Source organism: Ornithorhynchus anatinus, chromosome 21 (assembly GCF_004115215.2).
Source record: "Ornithorhynchus anatinus isolate Pmale09 chromosome 21, mOrnAna1.pri.v4, whole genome shotgun sequence".
Classification (NCBI taxonomy): Eukaryota; Metazoa; Chordata; class Mammalia; order Monotremata; family Ornithorhynchidae; genus Ornithorhynchus; species Ornithorhynchus anatinus.
Genome location: NC_041748.1, coordinates 14704602 through 14727341, shown reverse-complemented (window position 1 = coordinate 14727341; position 22740 = coordinate 14704602). Strand labels below are relative to the sequence as shown.

The 22740-nt window shown below is 51.2% G+C and overlaps 1 long non-coding RNA gene across 1 annotated transcript; it reads left to right on the top strand.

Annotated features, from left to right (window-relative positions):
* Window positions 1-15577: 15577 nt before the first annotated feature.
* On the top strand, window positions 15578-17059 carry LOC120639067. Its single transcript, XR_005661247.1, has 2 exons — window positions 15578-15834; window positions 16177-17059. It is a non-coding gene; the product is annotated as an uncharacterized LOC120639067 (long non-coding RNA).
* Window positions 17060-22740: the final 5681 nt, after the last annotated feature.

Below are 22740 nucleotides of genomic sequence, written 5' to 3'. Positions count from 1 at the left end.
GAGAGCTGAAGTTGTGGGCCATATTGCCACCACAAAGAGAAGGTTTTGTGTGTGTGTATGTGTGTGCACACAACACAGAGAGACACACACACTGAGAGACTGGTTAGCTTTTGGGGTAGAATAGTGAGGTGGGGGGCTGCCACTACTGGTACAAAGGCTGGTTCTGGAAGCTGTGGTTCTGTGCAGGGAACTGGCTCTGTAGGACAAGACTGCGGGATGGAGAAGACCCGGGTCCCTCAATTCTGTAGACGGGTCAAATCTCTCTGTGTCGATAGTCCTCTATGCAGGGTCACCCTGCACATTCTCAGTCCCTGAAGAAGAGACCTTTCTGTGTCGGGCAGTCGTGGCTTCTGGAGGTGCAGTATCTGGAGGAACAGGACAGGTTGGCGTCGATGTGTCCGTTTTCCATTCGTCTCTGAGAAGCAGAGCCTTGTGGACTCGTGTCTGAGAACAAGACAGGAGGGGTGTGGTTTAGGAGGACCAGAGCAGTGAGGCTTGGTACTAGTAGTTGATTTATACAATTTTGCTGGACCTCCTTTTGGAGTAACTAAGGTGAGTTTCTGAGAGTGGGCCACTCGATATAAATAGGGCAGAGTATCGCAGTTAGCTTAGCTGTGGTATGTCTATACACCAAATTTTTCCTGATGATAGCTTCCGTGTGGGGGAGTGGGAAAATTGTGTCTGCAAAAAAAACCAACAAAAACCCCACCATAAAACCTCACTTGTCTGCAATCTCCTAGCCCTCTCTCCAACTGTGTAACAGACGGAATCTGCTGGAGACTGAAGGGTTTGACTTCGGAAGTGGACCTCAGAGGGCAGGATAGGGGAACCCTGTCCACTCGGGCTCACTAATCCCTGTATGTCTTAAGGCCAGGTTCCACAATTCCAGGTGGGTTTCACTCAGAACTGGAGAAGTTCCAGTGACACCTCGTTTCCATCAAATCCAGGTTCTGCTTTGTGCCCAGAGGATGTCTTCGCAGTGGGTTGCATGCCTCGGAGGTGATGGGGAATGTGTGTTTGGGGAGTGGGGGGAGAGAAAGGTGGCACGAGTTTCTACTGTTGGCTGAAACCCAGAAAGGAGTCCCAAATCTCCAACCGCAGCATTGCACAGTTCAGGGTAGGATGACCTGAGGATGTCAACAGTGCTGTGGTGGGGAGGAGTGGAGCAGAAGGTTTTCTATTTGAAATTGACTTGTCCAGTTGTCCTGAATCTCCAGGCCCTGGAGATGGAGTGCCTGTTGGGGTTCTGAGGAGGAGGGTTCTAAGTACTAATAGGGTAAAGTATTGTAATACTAATGATAATTATGGTATTTAAGTGCTTACTATGTTCCAAGCACTGTTTTTTGTGCTGGGGTAGATACAAAGTAATCAATTTATCCCATATTGGGCTCACAGTCTTAATCCCCATTTTACAGATGAGGTAACAAGCACAGAGAAGTTAAGTGGCTTGACCATGGTCACCCAGCAGGCATGTGGTGGGGCTGGGAATAGAACTCATGTCTTCTTAATCCCAAGCCTGTGCTCTGTCAGCTTAAGATGTGGTGGTCAGTATTTATGACCACCAGGCTGCTGCTCCCCCTCCAAAAAAAAAAAAATCAACCCAAAAAACTAGGTTGTCTGCCACTCCTTACCCCTCTATCTCTAGCTGTGAGAAATGATGTTCCTGGAGGCTGAGGTGTTCGGTAACAGACAAGGACCTCAGAGGGCAGGAACCCAGCCCCTTAGGCTCACTAATCCACCTGTGTCTTTCGGGGCCAGTTTTCTCCACCCCATTTGGGTTTCAGCCAGGATGGGTGGGAGAAGCTCCAGTAACAATCAACTTCCATGAGGGGAATGTTCCAGTTTCCTCCTCCAGACACCCGGAGGAGTTTTTGGTGGTGAGTGCCAAGTTTCTGCCCACACCCCTGCTGGCTCCATATCTTGCTGATTCAGACACAGACAGAAGCTCCGCGGTGCACAGTTTGGGGTAGTAGGCCCAAGGGTGGAATCTGACCAGCTCTTTCTGTCCAAACAGATGCTGTGGAATGCGTTGTCCTGGCCTTGAGGAACATCCCCTTGCAGCATGGGCATAGTCAAGTCAATCCCCAGTCTTGCCCCACCAGTTAGAGATTGAGCTGTGGACCATGTTGCCACCACAAAGGGAAGGATTTGTGTGTGTGTGCATTTGTATGTATGTATAAAAGGGCCAAGTCTTTGGGGAAGGATAGTTAAGACAGTGCTGCCATTCTAGGTATGGAGGCTGATTCTGGAAACAGGGCCTGGGGCTCTGTGCAGGGAACTGGTTCTGTCTGACTTGATTGTGGAACTGAGAAGACCTAGGGCCCTAAATTCTATATCTGAGTTAAACCTCCCTGCACACACAGTCCTATCTGCAGGGTCAACCTACACATTCTCAGGCCCTGGAAAAGGGACCTGACTTGGCCTGGCAGCGGAGGCTTCTGGGAGTTTAGTGTCCAGAGTCAGGCAGTAACATGATCAGTGTATCTACTCCATTCTTCTCTAAAAAGTAGAGTAGTGAGATTGAGTTGTCAAAGGTGTGGACAAGGTGCACGGAGTGCCAGCATTGTACCCAAAACTGAACTTTGTTCAGTTTGGATTGAACCTCCAGTCCAGTCCAGGGACTACAGGCACCTCTTGGGCTAACAGATTTGGAGGGGGTGGCTAAGTATTAGTAGGGCAGAGTTTTTGTGACTGATTGTTTAGGTCTGTAGACTTCACGTCTCCCGGTTGGTAAAGTCATTTGGAGGAGGGAAAACTTTATGCTTTGTTTAAAAAACAAACAAAAAATGAAGTCTGAAACCCTACCCTTTTCTCTCCAGCTTCGAGACCACTGATCCTCTTGGAGACAGTAGCGTCTGGAGATTTAAATTTGATCTTCAGCTTTAGATAGAGGGCACTCTGAGAAACGCGTATCTTCAGGATCACTAAGCCAGGTGTCAGATGTGCATCGGCAAAGACCAGCGGCGGAGTTCGAATAGAACCCCACCTCCTTCGGACAGATGCTCCAGGATCCCGTGTTGCCAGAGGAGGCCTCGACAGTGAGTCTCTTCCTGGTTCCTTGTCTAGACAGCTCTGAGACCCAGCAAGTTGTCCTTCAGCCTCAAAGTCTGGCAATGCATAGGTTAGGGTTGGATGACAGAGGGGAGACTCTGACTAGCTGTTAATTGCTGTACAAAGGCAGCTCGGTGCACTTCCCTGACTTAGAGGATCATCCCTCTGTAGTTTGGACAGTCTGTTCAGTTTTCAGATTTGTCCAGCCATTGAGATGGAAGCATGGGAAGGTGTTGCTACTTCAAAGGGAAGGTGTTGCAGGGTTGTGGGGGTATGGGCGTGTGTGTGCGTGTGCTGGTGAATGCCTTTCGCATGAAACAAAAACTCCTCACTCTTGGCTTCAAAGCTGTCCGTCACCTGGCCCCCTACTACCTCACATCCCTTCTCTCTTTCTACAGCCTACCCCGTACACTCCACTCCTCTGCCGCTAACCTCCTCACGGTGCTTCGTTCTCATCTGTTCCACCGTCGACCTCTGGTCCACGTCCTACCGCTGGCCTGGAATGTCCTCCCTCTCACATCCGCCAAACTAACTCTCTTCCCCTCTTCAGAGCCCTGAGAGCTCACCTCCTCCAGGATGCCTTTGCAGACTGAGCCATCCCTTTCCCTCTGCCCCTCCTCCTCTCCCCATTCCCCCTTCTCCCACCCTCTGCTCTTCCCCCTTCCCATAGCACTTGTGCATATTTGTCTAATTTATTACTCTATTTCATTAATGATGTGTGTATGTCTACAATTCTCTTTACCTTGATGGTATTCATTCATTCAATTGTGTTTATTCAACGCTTAGTATGTGCAGAGCACTGTACTAAGCGCTTGGAATGTATAATTTGGCAACAGATAGAGACAATCCGTGCCCAACAACAGGCTCACAGTCTAAATGGGGGAGACCGAAAACAAAACAAGTAGTCAGGCATCAATACCATCAAGATACATAGAACTGTAGAAATAAATCCATTATTAATAGAGTAATAAATGATATGCAAATATGCACATAAGGGAGAGGGGAAGGGGGAAAAGCAGAGGGAGGGAATAGGGGAATGAGGAGGAGAGGCAGAGGGAAAGGGAGGGCTCAGTCTGGGAAGGCCTCCTGGAGGAGGTGAGCTGTCCATAGGGCTTTGAAGAAGGGAAGAGAGCTAGTTTGGCGGATGTGAGGAAGGAGGGCATCCCAGGGCAGCGGTAGGATGAGGACCAGTGGTCGACGGTGGGACAGGCGAGAACGAGGCACTGTGAGGAGGTTAGCGGCAGAGGAGCAGAGTGTACTGGGTGGGCTATAGAAAGAGAGAAGCAAGGTGAGGCAGGAGGGGGCCAGGTGATAGAGAGCTTTGAAGCCACAAGTGAGGTGTTTCTGTTTCATGTGAAGGTTGATAGGCAACCACTGAAGGCTTTTGAGGAGGGGAGTGACATGCCCAGAGCATTTCCGTAGAAAGATAATCCAGGCAGCAGAATGAAGAATAGACTGGAGTGGGGAGGGACAGGAGAATGGGAGGTCAGACAGGACGCTGATGCAGTAATCCAGTCAGCGTATTATGAGGGCTAGTACCAGCAAGGTAGCAGTTTGGATGGAGAGGAAAGGGTGGATCTTGGCAATGTTGTGAAGGTGAAACTGGCAGGTTTTGGTGACTGGATGTGTGGGGTGAATGAGAGAGAGCAGAGTCAAGGATGACACCAAGGTTGCGGGCCTGTGAGACGGGAAGGATGGTAGTGCCGTCCATATTGACGGGGAAGTCGGAGAGGACAGGGTTTGGGAGGGCAGATAAGGAATCCAGTCTTGGACATGTTGAATTTTAGGTGATGGGTGGACACTGATGCCTGACCACTTGTTTTGTTAATAATAATAATGTTGGTATTTGTTAAGCGCTTACTATGTGCCGAGCACTGTTCTAAGTGCTGGGGTAGACATAGGGGAATCAGGTTGTCCCACATGGGGCTCACAGTCTTAATCCCCATTTTACAGATGAGGGAACTGAGGCACAGAGAAGTTAAGTGACTTGCCCACAGTCACACAGCCGACAAGTGACAGAGCTGGGATTCGAACTCATGAGCCCTGACTCCAAAGCCCATGCTCTTTCCACTGAGCCACGCTGCTTTGTTGTCTGTCTCCCCTGCTGAGACTGTGAGCCCATCGTTGGGCAGGGATTGTCTCTATCTGTTGCGGAATTATACATTCCAAGCGCTTAGTACAGTGCTCTGCACACAGTAAGCACTCAATAAGTACGATTGAATGAATGAATGATGCATGGAGGTTCGGGGGAGGGGGTGGGGGAAGCATTAGCTGGGTGGTAAGTCAGAATCATGAGGAAGAGGATGCCATAGTTGACAGAAGCTGGTTTTGGAAAATGGGTCTGGGGCTCTGTGGAAGGTGCTGGTTCTGCTTGGCTTGACTGTGGGATCGAAGATCCGGGCCCCTTAATTCTATAGATGAGTCAAAATCCTGCTTTCCCAATCACCCTGCACATCCTCAGATGCCAAAGAAAATAACTCTTCTGTATCTGACAGGGGTGTCTGGGGAAGCCAGGTAGGTGGTGCTTTGTCCGGAGTAAGGCAGGGCTGGTCACTCGATATTTCATTATCTGCTGAGAAATTGAGTAATGGGGATTTTTGGAAATGGATATTAGTGGTAAGCATCACGGTGAGGCCCATTGGATGTTGCGTTGACAGCCAAGTATATAGGCTGGGGAACTGAATATGCAGGCATCGTACTAGAAACTGATCTTTCTGTCCCATATACAAATGCGCTGGGTACCTCTGGAATCGGGGATACCAGCTCTACAGGCCAGATAGTTGGAGGGGAATGGTCTCTGGAGTACACGGGGGTCCAATGTGAAGCATAGGGTACAGCATAGTAGTGAACAGTACACAGATGACACGCAGATCTACATCTCTGCCCCTGTCCTCTCCCCCTCCCTTCAGGTTCACATCTCCTCCTGCTTCCAGGATGTCTCCACCTGGATGTCGGCCCGCCACCTAAAACTCAACATGAGCAAGACTGAGCTCCTCATCTTCCCTCCCAAGCCCAGTCCTCTCCCTGACTTCCCTATCACCGTGGATGATATGACCATCCTTCCTGTCTCTCAGACCCACAATCTCGGTGTCATCTTTGACTTGTCTCTCTCGTTCACCCCACACATCCTATCCGTTACCGAGGCCTGCCGGTCTCACCTTTACAATATCGCCAAGATCCGCCCTTTCCTCTCCACCCAAACGGCTACCTTACTGCTACGGGCTCTCGTTATATCCCGGCTAGACTACTGTGTCAGCCTTCTCTCTGACCTCCCTTCCTCCTCTCTCGCTCCGCTCCAGTCTATTCTTCACTCCGCTGCCCGGCTCATCTTCCTGCAGAAATGATCTGGGCATGTCATTCCCCTTCTTAAACAACTCCAGTGGTTGCCTATCAACCTCCGCTCCAAACAAAAACTCCTCACTCTAGGCTTCAAGGCTCTACATCATCTTGCCCCTTCCTACCTCTCCTCCCTTCTCTCTTTCTACCGCCCACCCCGCACGCTCCGCTCCTCTGCCGCCCACCTCCTCACTGTCCCTCGGTCTCGCCCATCCCGCCGTCGACCCCTGGGCCACATCCTCCCGCGGTCCTGGAACGCCCTCCCTCCTCACCTCCGCCAAACTGATTCTCTTCCCCTCTTCAAAACCCTACTTAAAACTCACCTCCTCCAAGAGGCCTTCCCAGACTGAGCTCCTCTTCTCCCTCTACTCCCTCTACCTCCCCCCCTTCACCTCTCCGCAGCTAAACCCTCTTTTCCCCCTTTCCCTCTGCTCCTCCCCCTCTCCCTTCCCATTCCCTCAGCACTGTACTCGTCCGCTCAACTGTATATATTTCCATTACCCTATTTATTTTGTTAATGAAATGTACATCGCCTTGATTCTATTTAGTTGCCATTATTTTTACGAGATGTTCTTCCTCTTGACTCTATTTATTGCCATTGTTCTCGTCTGTCTGTCTCCCCCGATTAGACTGTAAGCCCGTCAAACGGCAGGGACTGTCTCTATCTGTTGCCGACTTGTTCATTCCAAGCGCTTAGTACAGTGCTCTGCACATAGTAAGCGCTCAATAAATACTATTGAATGAATGAATAAAATGTGGATTCACATTCACATTCAATCCCTGTTCTCCCTTCTACCTAAGCTGTGTGCCCTGTGTGGACTGTGTCCAACCTGATCCTCCTGTATTTGCCCCAGACCTTGGCACACAGTGGTTTCAACACCAGGCCTTTCATCGTTGTACCTGTTAAGAGCTTTATGTGTACCCTGGTTGAAAGCACAGACTAGCCAGGTTCCGTAGGGAGTTAGCTCTGCATGGGCAGGGAATATTTTCATTTATTGTTGCATGTATTCTCCCAAGTGCTTAGTACAGTGCTCTGCACTCACTAAACACTCAATAAATATAATTGAATGAATAAATGGATGTTTAGCACTATTCCCCATTCCCGGGTTTTCCCTCCCAGTCACACCCCAACCCTGCTGGGACCACCTAGATGCATTGTGGCCCAGTGGATAGAGCCCGGCCTAGGAGTTGGGAGGAGCCAGGTTCTAATTCCAGCTTCACCGGTCATCTACTTGGAGATCTTGGCCAAGCCACTTCACTCCTCTGGGCCTCAGTTAGCTGATCTGGAAAATGAGGATTAAGACTGAGCCCCATGTGGGACAGATACCGTGTCCAACCTGATTAGCTTGTATCTCCCCACAGTGCTTAGAATAATGCTTGGTACAAAGTAAGTGCTTTACAAATGCCATCATTACCGTCGTTATCAGTATGTGTGTCCTCTGGCAGACAGCAGCAGTTGTGCGACCTTTACCGCAGTAACAGTGGGTGTCCTCCAGCCACCATTTTCTATCTGGAGCCTGAGACCCCTTGCAGGCCACTGGGCGACATCGCTGGGGCTCCCTTAGGGATGGTAGATGCCCCTGAGCTCCCGTCTCCTCTAGTCTCAGTCCACCCACCCTCTCGCCCTCTCCCCTCAGCCAAGATCCCCAGGTCTTGCCCATTTTATGGCCTTCGGTCCAGTTCTCGGCCAGTCTGTCCCCTGACAAATCCCGATAATGCACTGTACACCGTTTACACCCGTTTTTAATTTTCAAATCCCAGGGTCTAGAAGAGGGTCCCCATTTGTTAGGGACGAGGCAGGGGAAGTGGAACGGGTCTGAAACATGGGCATAGTCCACCTCCATGTCCCTGCTTGCCCAGGTCTCCAGGAGTTGCCAGTTAAGGCTGAAAGGAACCCAGATGGCAATACCAACATTATTATTATTAACTTGCTGGCTCATTAGCCCTTAGAGGACAGAGATTGTATCTGTTCACTTTCGTGAACTCTTCCAGTTTTCTTAATACAGTGCTTAATACACAGTAAGTGCTTAGTAAATAATAATAATAATAATAATGTTGGTATTTGTTAAGCACTTACTATGTGCTGAGCACTGTTCTAAGCGCTGGGGTAGATACAGAGTAATTAGGTTGTCCCACGTGAGGCTCACAGTCTTAATCCCCATTTTACAGATGAGGTAACTGAGGCATCGAGAAGTTAAGTGACTTGCCCATAGTCACACAGCTGACAAGTGATGGATTAGGGATTCGAACCCATGACCCCTGACTCCCAAGCCCGTGGTCTTTCCCTTGAGCTATGCTGCTTCTCTAAATACTGTTGACTGACTATTGGAGTGAAACCTGTCTCTTATAATAATAATAATATTAGTTGTGGTATTTGTTAAGCATTTATTATGTGCCAAGTACTGTTCCAAGCACTGGAGTAGATACAAGCTAATGAGGCTGGACACAGAGTCTGTCCCACCTGGAGCTCAGAGTCTCAATCCCCATTTTACAGATGAGGTACCTGAGGCACAGAGAAGGGAAGTGACTTGCCCAAGGTCACACAGCAGAGATATGGCCCCTTGTTCCATCCTCTGCACCCTAAAACTGGAAACCTGTTCCAATATAAGTTCATTCATTCAGTCGTATTTATTGAGCACTTACTGTGTGCTGAGCACTCTACTAAGCCCTTGGAGTGTACAGTTTGGCAACAGAGACAATCCCTGTCCACCAAAGGGCTCACAGTCTAAAAGGAGGAGACAGACAACAAGACAAAACAAGTAGGCATCAACACCATCAAGATAAATAAAATCATTGATATAAACACATTAATAAAATAAAGTAATAAATATATACAAATATGCACAAGTGCTGTGGGGAGAGGAAGGGGGTAGAGCAGAGGGAGAGAGTAGGGTGAATTCATTCATTCAATCATATTTATTGAGAGCTTACTATGTGCAGAGCACTGTACTAAACGCTTGGAATGTACAATCGGGCAGCAGATAGCGACAACCCTGCCCAACAATGGGCTCACAGTCTAAAGGGGGGTGACAGACAACAAAACAAAACAAGACGTCTGGCATCGATATCATCAAGATAACTAGAATCATAGATATATACCCATCATTAAGAAAATGAATAGAGTAATAAATAATATATACAAATATGCACAAATGCTGTGGAGAGGGGAAGGGGGAAGAGCAGAGGGAGGGAGTAGGGGGAATGGGGAGGGGAGGAGGAGCAGAGGGAAAAGGAGGGCTGAGTCAAGGATGGCCTCCTGGAGGAGGTGAGCTCTCAATAGGGTGAGCTCTCAGTAGGTCCTGAAAGTCCTGAAGTCCTCAGTAAGTCCTGAGGGGTCTTGCGTGGCATGTCCCAACCCCAGGCATTCTGGGAGGGGACACCCAAGAACCCCATGCCAGACCTGCTGTGTCAACTTGGGTGAGTCCCAGGCCTGAGAAAAGGTGGCCAGTAGAATGGCCGTTTGCCCGATCTGACCCTTCACCTAATCCGATTCTCAGCCAGTATGGTACGGGTCAGTACCCATCATCTTCCTGCCCATCATTTGTATTTTCCACGCCCAGCCTCCCTCCGCTCACATACTCCAACTACCGAGTTCCACGGCTCGGAAGCCATGCCCGTGCTTCTGGGGAGAAAGAACCAAGGATCGGGAGGACTTCCAAGAAGCAGCGTGACCTCCTGGAAAGAGCCCGGGACTAGGAGTCAAAGGACCTGAGTTCCAATCCCGGCTCCGCCAAACGCCAGCTGTGTGACCTTGGACAAGTGGCTCTACTTCTCTGGGCCTCAGTTCTCCTGCTTAGACTGAGCCCCATAAGGGACAGGGACTGGGTCCGACCTAATTCACATGTATCTGACTCAGCGCTGAGAATGGTGTTGAACACATAGGAAGCGCTTAACAGATGGCATTAAAAAAGTGTTCCATGAGACTTGTGACATCCCAAGAACCAGTGCTTAGTACAGGGCTGGGCACATAGCAAGTGCTTACCAAATACCATTATTATTTTCTGTCCAAGATCTGCAAGGGAAATCAGTGGCCACCCTAGTGACTGTCCTTAAAGCTGACTCACCCTTCCTTCCTGTCTCTGCCCCCGCTTCTCTCCAGCTCCCTTGCCTGTGTTTTCCCTCCACTCTCCCCAGGCTCCTGCAGGAAAAGCCCCCCAAAGCTGGCCTCCTCTACAACTTCTTACACCAACAGTCCTTCCCTGGGAAGCTGAGTGGGACAGGAGCAGTGCAGCCTAGTGAAAAGGACCCAGGCCTGGGAATCAGAGGACCTGGGTTCCAACCCTGGGTCCACTCCCTATCTGCTGCGTGACCCTGGATGAGTGGCTTCACATCTCTGGGCCTCAGTCACCTCATCTGTATCAACGGGGATCAAGAGTGCGAGTCCCATGTCGGGCAGGGACAGTGCCCAACCCCACTATCTGGTATTCACCATGGCGCCCAGCATGGTGCCTGGTACTTAGGAAGTGCTTAACAAATACCACTGAACAGGAAGCAAAAAAGAAAAAGGAGAGGCAGAGTGGAGGAATCAGTGGGGCCTGAGACTGGACATGTCTCAGTGAAGAGTTAGATTTCATTGATTGATTGATTCGTTCACTCACTCATCCATTCTTATATATTGAGTATCTTCCTGGGTGCAAAGAACTGTACTAAGCTCTGGGAAAGTTCTAGACAAGAATTAGACCTGATCCTCAAGGAGTATGTGAATGGGTTGCAGGTGTCTCTAATTCAGGTTGTTTTTCCAGATCCCTTTAATGATGAGCAGCTGCAAATCCCCTTCTCCTTAATAACTTTCTGCCTCTTCCTTTCTTGATCCTAAGCCATCCAGTCTCTCTATTAGGTGCTTTTCACTGGGGCAGGTGTCACTGCTCCTTTAAAGCCCCAGAGGCTGCTGGCCAGTTTGCTATCTCATATAGGGTCTGTGGGGGCTTTTTCATCTAGGTTGTGGCAAGGAGAGGGAGTAGGCTCTTCTTAGTTTTGAGAGAGCAGCATTTATGATGCTCCCTTGCTTAGGTTTTCTTTTGTTGAGGTTTGTTAGTTTATGCCTATACAACTGGTAGTGCTGTGGGGTTTTGTGGAGTTAGGTTGGTGCTTTTGGGGGCAACTTAAGGCTGGGCTTATTGGTGAAGGAGTTGGTTGTGGGGGGAGTTGGTTTTAGAGGGATGACTCAGAAACTATGTGGGTGGTGCTGTGGTAGGTTTATAATAATCTTAATAATTATAATGGTATTAAGCACTTATTACAGGCCATGCTCTGTTCTGAGTGTTGGGGTAAATACAAGTTAATCAAGTTGTTCTGTGAGGGGCTCACAGTGTTAATCCCCAGTTTACAGATGAGGTAAGTGAGGCCCAGAGAAGTGAAGTGATCTATCTAAGGTCACACAGTAGACAGGCAGAGGAGTTAGGATTAGAATCCACATCCTCTGACTCCAGAACTTGTGTTCCTGCCACTGGGCTGTGTGGTTTATGGGTGGGCTTAAGGTTTGGTTAGTGGGTTGTTTTACTGATTATGGTGACTGAGGGGGTGGGGATGGGGTGGCCTTATTCATTCAATTGTATTTAGGGAGTGTTTACTGTGTGCAGAGCACACTAGTAAGCACTTGGAAAGTACCACTGAGCGATAAAGGGAGATAATCCCCGTCTACCCCAGACTTACACTCTGGAAGGGGTGAGACAACCATCCAAACAGTTAAACGGCCATCAAGGGTTTGAAGTTGAGGAGGGGGGAGGGGAGACCCTAGTCTGGAGGTGATTGAAAGAGTGGTGGTGACATTGTGGGGGAGGGGATTGCAGTTGGGTGTTATATTTTATTTCTCCAAGTACTTAGTATAGTGCTCTGCCCATGGTAAGTTCTCCATCAATATGATTGAGTTTGGGTGTGTACTGACCATTTATTCAATCATCTTTATTAAGTGCTTATTGTGTGCCAAGCACTGTACTAAGTTCTGGGAAAGAACAGGGCAGCAAGAAGATATGGTTTCCTTCCCACAAGGGGCTTATAGCCTGGGGGGGGTGTGGAGGGGGGGAAGATTTGGGTTGATAATCTAGGGCTGTGACCCCCTAAGTGGAACAATCTGTTTACCTTGTCTTTACTCCAGCATTTAGAACAGTGCTTGGCACAAAGTGTTTAAATAGTTTAATAATTATTGTTGTTATTACTACATATCCAAGAGAATGTGGAGAAAGTGGGAGTTGGTATGTCGAAGTGGTTCCGGGGCTGGATAGGCAGTGAAGCGTATGCTGTGAAGAGGGCTGAGAGTGGTCTGGGGAATATGTTCAATACCGCTGAGTTGTACATGTTGCCGACATGGTGGCTATGTTATCTGTTGAGCGCTTAGTATGTGTGAAGCACTGTTGAGTGTGGTAAGTATCCAGTATATCTCTGGAGCGGAGGAAGTTGAGGGGTTGTGATGCTATTAAGTGTACTCTGGGGCTGGAGACGAGGGCTTGGGTCTGGGGAGAAAGAGATGGGGCAGAAACGATGGGGTGCATGGACATGCATGCTCACTGTCTCTGTGTGTGTCTCTGTGTGTATCTCTGTCATTGTGCCCTTCTTCTTGGGCTTTTGCCAGCTCCTAGTGAGCTAGTGTTTGCCACTCGCCCATAAAGTCACCAAGGCCAATGACTTTCCACGTTCTTAAAACTGCACCCTGCGCCTGGAAGGTGCTAGAAGGCGAGGGGCTGTTTTTGAAAGGTTCATGCCCCCTGTCAGCCCCAGGTGAGCGCAATCCAATCATCATGTGCCCCCCCCCCCCCGCCCCGTTTGTTTGCGCCTTGGGCCCCGCCCCGTTTGTGTGCGCCTGGGCCGCCCCCCCCCCGCCGCTTGCGTGCGCCTTGGGGGTCCCCCCCCGCTTGCGTGCGCCTTGGGGCCTTGGGGTTCCCCCTCCGCTTGCGTGCGCCTTGGGGTTTTCCCCCCCCCGCTTGCGTGCGCCTTGGGGTTCCCCCCCCCCGCTTGCGTGCGCCCTGGGGGTCCCCCCCCGCTTGCGTGCGCCTTGAGGGTCCCCCCTGCTTGCGTACGCCTTGGGGCCCCCCCCCGCTTGCGTGCGCCTTGGGGCCCCCCCCCCGCTTGCGTGCGCCTTGGGGCCTTGGGGGTCCCCCCCCGCTTGCGTGCGCCTTGGGGATCCCCCCCCGCTTGCGTGCGCCTTGGGGCCTTGGGGTTCCCCCCCACCCGCTTGCGTGCGCCTTGGGGCCTTGGGGGTCCCCCCCCCCCCTTCGCGTGCGCCTTGGGGGTCCCCCCCCCCCTTTGCGTGCGCCTTGGGGTTCCGCTTGCGTGCGCCTTGGGGTCCCCCCCCGCTTGCGTGCGCCTTGGGGTCCCCCCCCGCTTGCGTGCGCCTTGGGGGCCCCCCCCGCTTGTGTGCGCCTTGCCCCCCCCCCCGCTTGTGTGCGCCTTGCCCCCCCCCCCGCTTGCGTGCGCCTTGGGGTCCCCCCCCCCCCGCTTGCGTGCTCCTTTTGCCCTCCTCCCCTCCCTTGTGTGCGCCTTTTTCATTGGATTTAGCACTTTGGATCGGTCCCAGAAGCATCAGTATGGGAGAATCAGAGTGTGAGACCCCCGGGGCAGGATCCAAGACCCGTCGCCGGGGGACTGGTGGGGCGACGGTACCATTTGTGTGTCTCTCATGGGATCTAAAACTGGAAGCCCCTCGAGCGGGATTGCGCCGACCTCAGCTGGCTGGCCAGGGACTTTCTTTTTTGAGCTTCTCGATCACTGTACGCCACGCTATGAGTCTCCCTTTCAACCCCCGTTCTAGCTCCCCAAAAGCCCAGGAATGAGTTGGGGTGCCGTAGCCCTACCCGTGTGCAATAGGCTATGAGCTTGCGGTGGAGAGGGAATGCATCTGTTACACTGTACTTTCCCGAGCGCTTACTGCAGTGCTCTGTGCTCGACTATGACACAGAGTGCGGTTGTAGTGGCAAACTGAGTCACCAACAGCAATCATTGGGTACTTAATAGGTCCTGAGCCCTGGGAGACTGAGTTGGAGCCTGTTCTGCGGAAGAATTCCCGATGACTTCTCTCTCTGCTCGTCTTGGCACCTAATGAACTGGGTGTAATTTATTTCCATTAATGTCTGTCTTCCCCCTCTACAGGGTAAGTGTAGTTAGAGTGGGCAGAGAATCTGTTGATTGTGATGTCGTGCTCTGCTCGATGTAAGTGCCGGGTAAATACGACCGACTGAAATAGGCCTCTGACCCCCATCCTGTTCGCCATACGGTGTTCTGTCAAAAAGCCTTCGTTAATCCCTATTGCTGTCTTAGTGCAATACTGCTGCACTTCACTGTCTGTACTGACTTAATATGTTTTATGTACTCGTACTGCCCTTTCAAGCTTACCTGGGTTTCAGGGTGCCCAGCTTCATGTACTGACCCCGTATATGCTATTGCAACTGTGTGTAACTCGATTTTAATGTCTTGGCACGTAGACCGAAAGCTTCTGGAGAGCAGGCGCCGTGTATGCTCCGACGTGTTGAACTCTTTAAAGCATCCGTACCTTGTTCCAGAGTCAGTGCTTCCCGCCTCTAGACTGTTAACTTGTTGTCAGCAGGGCCCTTGTCTGTCGTTCTATTGTACTCTCCCAGGGGTATATAGCACAGTGCTCTGCACGTGGAGGTGAAATACAATCGACTGACTTAGTTTGTAAGCTCCCAGTGGGCAGAGGCTGTGTCACCCCTGAAAAGAGGGTGCTTAATGGGTTACGGTCTTTCTCAAGGCTGATCAAACTTGGGGTCAGCTACCCCAGTGGGACTCTACCGTTGGAGTGGAGGCGAAGCAGGGGTGAAGGCCCACACTGGTACTGGTAAGTGTTGAGGGACTTGGCTGCATGAGGAAAAAAGGCAGACGTCCCGTTCTTTTTGCCCCCCATGCCCCGGAGAAGTTTCTCGGGCAATCCTGCTTAGAGGTAAGACTTTGGGGAACTGGCTATGTTGGGGGGGGGGGGGGGAGGGGCTCCACAGGGGCCAGACTGGAGCTGTGGGAAACCCTGATTGCCTGGGGTGTCCAAGCCACCCAGGGTCTCCCCTGCAGGACCTCTGAATGGCAGCTGCTTTGTCCTCTGTCTGTGCTTTTCTGTCTTGGAAGGGGGTTTCTCTTGTGCTCGCTTCTCTCTCTTTTTTTTTTTTCATTTTTCTGTCTCTGTCTCTCTCGCTCGCTTTCTTTCGCTCGCTCTTTGTCGCACTCGCTGTCTTGCTCGCTTTTTCTCTCTCTTGCTCGCTCTTTATCTCTTTTTTTCTCTCTCTCGCACTCTGTCCCCCCACCCCGGACTCAAGTAGGGGGCGGCAAGTGCCCTGAGACCTGACCACGTGTATCTTTAGGACCAAGGAAGAAGTCTGAGCCCCAGATGCATCATGGGAGACCCAGCCTCCCCAAGGACATCTTGGTGCAAACAGGAGGATGAGTGCTGTACCCCAAACCCCGGACTCTTGGAGCTGTTTTTCGGACAAATGGGAGGAATCAATGGTAGGTATTGACCATTACACTAAGTGCTTGAGGCAGTATAGTGAAGGGATCCTTACCCACCCCCCCGCAACACACATCCACACACACATAACCATGATCCACTGTGTCCCTACAGTTCACAAATGGGAGCAGTGCCCAAGTCCCACGTGGCATGGTAGTGACCCCTGACTAGGCTCCTACCCAACCTCCAACTTCCCATTCCTTGGCTGGAGGCCTGGGCTCCTGAAGGGAGATCCATTCAGCCCTCTCCTCTCTTCTGTCTCTCACTCTGTCATCCCCCCATTTCCCAACTGCAACTGGTTGGCGTTCTTCCCACGGGTATCCTGTGGCACACCTTTTCAGCCTACCAGTGGTCACATCGATCCCCAGGAAGCCACAGCCCGGACCTGCACCGGACCATCCGCCCCCGTGCAGAGTGGAGGACAAACCGGCTCCTCACGGGATGCCATGGACGTTGCGCCGGCCCCGCTATTCGGGAATCGCGTGGCCCCAGCCTGCTGCCACCGGGCCACTCCTCCCCTACCCCCCTTCGCCTCCTCCCCCACCTTCCCCCTCAGCCCCTAACTGTATCCCCTCCTTCCAGACAATGCCATTTCCTTTGGCGGTCAAGGGTCAAACATTGCATCATGGCTCCCACATGAATCTCTGGCAATTCCTAGAGGTGATGGATGTGCGTGTGTCTCTGGTGTGAGAACGAGGGCTGGGACCAGAGCAGGGTGAGAGGGGCCACCCCTTTTTGAAGGGGGAGACGGGTTCTGGAAACAGGGGTCTAGAGTTCTGGACAGGTATTCCGAGGACGGACTTCAAGACCAGGTGTGAAGTCGCCTGGGGCCCTTAATTCTATAGTCAGTGCGGCTTCCTCCAGGTCTGGTCCACTGGGAGTTATCTGCCCAGCTCTGGCTTCGAGAGTACAGACTCGCTTTCCCGGCCGAGGGGGGTGCCCCTGGGGGAGCGGGGTACAGGGACAGTGGTAGTTAAGGGTATGTGGGTCTATCTGTGTGTATGTGTGTGTGACTGCCATGTGTCATCCATCCCTCCTGGAGGAGCCAAATGGCGGCCGGGGAGAGGGGGGAATAGGAGCAAATTCTAGAGTGGGAAGATGCAAAATGATTTTCCCCGCTGCCGCATGGGAGGAAATGGTGCAGTCTGGCCCCCTCCGCCCCTCGCCTGCCTGGGCTCTATAAGGCCAAATGTACCTGGAATAAAATGTCTAGCTTCTGAATCACTCCTTAGTCGCCTTGAGCCAGTGGCAGGTGGCCCTGCCCCATAAGAGGGTTACAAATTGAGGGTACCAGCAGAGTTCTCAGAGCAGGAGCCCTGTCACCAGCTTCTAACGTACAGACTGACAATATCGCACCCTCACTCTTCTCTTCCCACTGCTACATCTCATTCCTTCGGTCTCACCAAGGCAGGGTAAGGGGGTTAGAAGCTTGAGAGTTCAAGAGGAGGGGGTCATAATGATGCCTAATAATGATGGCTAAGGCCGAGACAAATTGGACATGGTCCCTAGCCCGCACAGGGCCCACAGTCCACATCACTCTTTTCCCGAGCAGGCAATTAAGGCAACTATAGAATGTAAGTGATCTGGCCAAGGTCACTTGGCAGAGTGGGGATGAATTAATTGTGGCCTTTTTTAAAGCGCCGCCCCCCCCCCCCCATCAGGTGCCAGGCCGTGTCCCAAGCAGGGCCTGGGGAGCGGGAGGGGGGGTGTGGAAAAGAAACAATCAGGTTGGATACATTCCCTGGGCTGGGCACACAACCACATAAATACTCATTTTATTTTAGTGTCCACCTCCCCCACTAGAATGTAAGACTTTTGAGGCTAGGGATTGTGTCTACCCGCTCTTTTGCACTCTTCCAAGGGCTTAGTAAAGTGGTCTGTGTAAAATAAACTCTCAGTTATCCATTCAATCCTATTCACTGATCCCTTACTGGGGGTAGAGCATTGTACTAAGCACTGGGAAAGTACAGTACTGCAATAAAGAGACAATCCCTGCCCACAATGAGCTCACTTGCTAGAGGTGGGGTGACAGGTGTCAGTACAAATCGATAAGTATCTGTTATTTTAAGTGCCCTGGGCCAGGGAAGGGGGAAAGAGTAAAGGGAGCAAGTCAGGGTGATGCAGATGTGAGTCGAAGATAAGGAAAAGGGGGCTTAATCTGATAAGCCCTCTTGGAGGAGATGTGCTTTTAGTAAGGCTTTGAAGGGAGGTTCATTCATTCATTCAATAGTATTTATTGAGCGCTTACTATGTGCAGAGCACTGTACTAAGCGCTTGGGATGAACAAGTCAGCAACAGATAGAGACAGTCCCTGCCGTTTGACGGGCTTACAGTCTAATCGGGGGAGACGGACAGACAAGAACAATGGCACTAACAGCGTCAAGGGGAAGAACATCTCGTAAAAACAATGGCAACTAAATAGAATCAAGGCGATGTACAATTCATTAACAAATAGGGTAACGAAAATATATACAGTTGAGCGGACGAGTACAGTGCTGTGGGGATGGGAAGGGAGAGGTGGAGGAGCAGAGGGAAAAGGGGAAAATGAGGCTTTAGCTGCGGAGAGGTAAAGGGGGGATGGCAGAGGGAGTAGAGGGGGAAGAGGAGCTCAGTCTGGGAAGGCCTCTTGGAGGAGGTGATTTTTAAGTAAGGTTTTGAAGAGGGAAAGAGAATCAGTTTGGCGGAGGTGAGGAGGGAGGGCGTTCCAGGACCGCGGGAGGACGTGACCCGGGGGTCGACGGCGGGATAGGCGAGACCGAGGGACGGCGAGGAGGTGGGCGGCAGAGGAGCGGAGCGTGCGGGGTGGGCGGTAGAAAGAGAGAAGGGAGGAGAGGTAGGAAGGGGCAAGGTGATGGAGAGCCTCGAAGCCTAGAGTGAGGAGTTTTTGTTTGGAGCGGAGGTCGATAGGCAACCACTGGAGTTGTTTAAGAAGGGGAGTGACATGCCCAGATCGTTTCTGCAGGAAGATGAGCCGGGCAGCGGAGTGAAGAATAGACCGGAGCGGGGCGAGAGAGGAGGAAGGGAGGTCAGAGAGAAGGCTGACACAGTAGTCTAGCCGGGATATAACGAGAGCCCGCAATAGTAAGGTAGCCGTTTGGGTGGAGAGGAAAGGGCGGATCTTGGCGATATTGTAGAGGTGAAACCGGCAGGTCTTGGTAACGGATAGGATGTGTGGGGTGAACGAGAGGGACGAGTCAAGGATGACACCGAGATTGCGGGCCTGCGGGACGGGAAGGATGGTCGTGCCATCCACGGTGATGGAGAAGTCTGGGAGCGGACCGGGCTTGGGAGGGAAGATGAGGAGCTCAGTCTTGCTCATGTTGAGTTTTAGGTGGCGGGCCGACATCCAGGTGGAGACGTCCCGGAGGCAGGAGGAGATGCGAGCCTGAAGGGAGGGGGAGAGGACAGGGGCGGAGATGTAGATCTGCGTGTCATCTGCGTAGAGAGGTTGTGGGGGTGGTGGGGGAGCGTGGGAGGGTGAGAGAAGAGGAAGTGTATGGCAGATTAGAGGAGGAAGGGCATTCCAGAGGAAGGATATGAGCGAAGGGTTAGTGGTAAGACAGGTGAGATGGAGACACAATGAGAAGGTTAGCATTGGAGGAGTGAAGTGAGTGGGCTGCATTGTAGAAGAGAAAAGCAAGGTGAGGTAGGAGAGGGCAAGGGAATGGAGTGTTTTAAAGCCCATGGAGAGGAGTTTTTGATATGGAGGTGGATAGGCAACCACTGGAGGATTTTTGAGGAGGGGCTTGAGGGCTCCTGAACATTTCTGTAGAAAGATAATATCTGGGGCAGCGGAGCAAAGTATGGACTGAAGTGGGGAGAGGCAGGAGGTCAGAATGGAGGCTAATGCAGTAGCCTAGATGAATTTCCCATGTGCCCTCCAGAGGAGTGTCCAGTCTGCCAGGCCAAACCATCCTCCTCTAGTTAAGGCTGGGGTAGAAGAGAGGGAATGGAAATGTGTTGAGAAACCAGTTGGCTCCCACCCCCTTCTGCACTGCATAATAATAATAATAATAATAAGCGCCATGGCATAGAGAAGCAGCATGGCTTAGGGGAAAGAGCAAGGGTTTGGGAGCTGGAGGATGTGGATTCTAATCCCTGCTCTTCTGCTTGTCTGCTGTGTGAATTCAGGCAAGCCACTTAACTTCTCTGTGCCTCAGTTAGCTCATCTGTAAAAGGGGGATTAAGACTGTAAAACCCAAGTGGGACATGGACTAGGTCCAACTTGATTATCTTATCTATCCCAGAGCTTATTACAGTCCCTGGCACATAATAAAATGCCTAACAAATACCATAAAAAAGAAGGCAGAATAGGTATTGAATAGCTATCCTAAGGTTTAAAAAAACTGAGGCACAGAGTGGCTTAGTCCCTTAACCTAAGTTTACACAGCAGGTGAGTGGGAGAATCAGGATTAGAACCCAGCTCTTCTGACTCCCAGATCACCCCTCTCTCCACTAGGTGGCCTGGCTTTCCACTATCTCTGACAGGAATGGCCTCCCTCAGGTGAATTTTCAGCTTTCTGAGTTCCAAGGGGGATGGAACTGGGCCTCAGAGTTTCTTTTCCCGGCAGGCTTCATTTCTGGAGAGGATTCTAGTGGCTTTCATTTGGGGGGTGGGGCCTGGATCTTCCAATCCCTCTGGGGCCCCATTCCCCACCGGTGCCCCTCCCAGCCACCAGTCTGTCCCACACTGCTGTGAGAATTGGCCAGGGAAGCCAGGCTGTGGTGAAAATGGGGGGAATCTTTCCAGCTCCAGGCTTCTGGCTGGAGCTAGACTGTAAGCTCCTTGTGAGTGGAGAATGTGTCTGTTCATTGTTGTGCTCTCCCAAGGGCTTAGTACAGCGCTTTGCATGCAATAGACACTCAATAAATATGATTAAATAAATGATTGTGTGAATAAAAACTTGTGGGCAGAAAACCTGTCCACCAAGTCTATTATATTGTATTCTCCCAAGCACTTAGTACAGTGCTCTCCACAGAGTAAACACTCAGTAAATACAAGTGATTGAGGAAGACCTTCCAAGATTAACTCAATCAAAGAGTACCCAGGAGGGAGATTGAGGTATTAAATGCATGCCAGGGTCGAGAGCCCCTCAGGGTTGCACCTGGAGAGCTTCCAGTACCCTACCAGTCTCGGCTATGGGAGGGAGAGTCAAACAGATGCCTGCCCATTGCATTCCTAGTTAGGGCAGTGGCTAGCAAGTGGCAGGCAATCTGTTACAAGTGAAAATTCCCCCATGCTGGGCAGCAGCTGCATGGGGGAGAGTCGAGGGTGGAGACTCAAGTTGACTGTGTGGAAGGGGGCAACGGTAAACCACTACTGTATTTTTACCAAGAAAACGCTATGGAGACTCTATAAGAACGATTGCAGATGGAGGTGGAGCATTCTGGGAGAGATGTGTCCGTGGAGTCGCTTTGGATTGGAGAGGACTTGTCAGCATAAGACAAGACCAAGGTCTTCAAGGGTTAAGTGGATGGGCTGTCTCACAGGTGCTACCGCTCTGAAGCTCCTCCCACTAGATTGCCTGCAGTACTCTCAGCCGGGTGAGTGAGGGCTCAGCAAGTCGTGACACTGCTTTCTCTGAGGGAGGCCGAGCAGGTAAGTGGAGACCACTGCCTTAAACACAGTTTCTTGTGTCCAAACCCCTGTTCTTTCTTGTGTTCAAACCCCATTCTCCTCCTCAACCCCCCCAGGGTGGGTCACCCCCAGACAGAAACCTGAAAATTTGGCTAGTTTTTCTCAGGCAGCATCACCTGCCACATCATCTGTCTTGCCTTAGAATCGAGGGTGGGATCGTTCTGTTTTGACTTAAATCTAAGACAGTTTTTTTCCCAAGCTGTGGAAAGATGAGTTCAAGGGCATTTCACCCAGGTCACAAAATCCTGAGGAAAAAAGGAATTGTTAGATGCTTCGGTAAACACGGAGTCGTGTTTCTAAGTGTCTCTCTGTACAGTGACACAACTGTTGAAGAGCAGTCAGCTGTAGAGGGAATCGTGAGGCCAGGGCCATTGAGTTGTAAGGTTGAAGGGGGTCTGTTGCATGTCCAAGTGTAGTTAAAGTGAGGAGATGGAGGAAATGAAGTGACTCTGTGAAGTTTTTGAAATGTTGAACTGCTCTGTGTTTCCTCATGTGGCGGGCAGCCATGCCGGGCGGTTGCGTACTAGCACGGTGGCTTCCCCGGGGAAGAAACAAACTGGATGTGATGTGACGTCCATTTCAAATACTGGAACCCCCCCATCTCAGTCCATGGAACGCCTAGAGAGGTGTGGTTTAGCGGGTAGAGCACAGGCCTAGCATTCCGAAGGACCTGGGCTCTCATCCTGGCTCCACCAAGGGTCTGCTGAGTGGCATGAGTGCAGCAAATCACTTGGCTTCTCTGGGCTTCATTTACCTCTTCTGTAAAACAGCAGTTAAGACCGTGAGCCCCACGTGGGACGGGGACTGTGTCAGATCTGGTTAATCTGTGTCTACCCCAGCGCTGAATACGGTACCTGGTGTGTAGTAAGTGCTTAACAGATACCATTTTATTTTCTTAAAAACAAAGCTGAGTCTAAGGGCCACGTTCCTCATGAGGTCGACTTAGGGTACTGCCCACATTCCTCCAAGCAGCCTTCCCTGACTAAGCCCTCCTTTTCTCTTGTCCCTCTCCCTTCTGCGTCACCCCGTTTCGCTTCCTTCATGCATCACCCCCTTCCAGCCCCACAACACTTAAGTCCATATCTTTAATGGAGGTATTTATTTTCATGTGTGTCTCCCCTCTAGACTCTGAGCTCTCTGTTAGGTAGGGAATGTGTCAGTTTATTGTTATACTGTACTCTCCCTAGTCCTGAGTCCAGTGCTCTGCACACAGTGACCCCTCATCATATATACGATTGAACGAACGAATGAATACCACCGTGAAGCT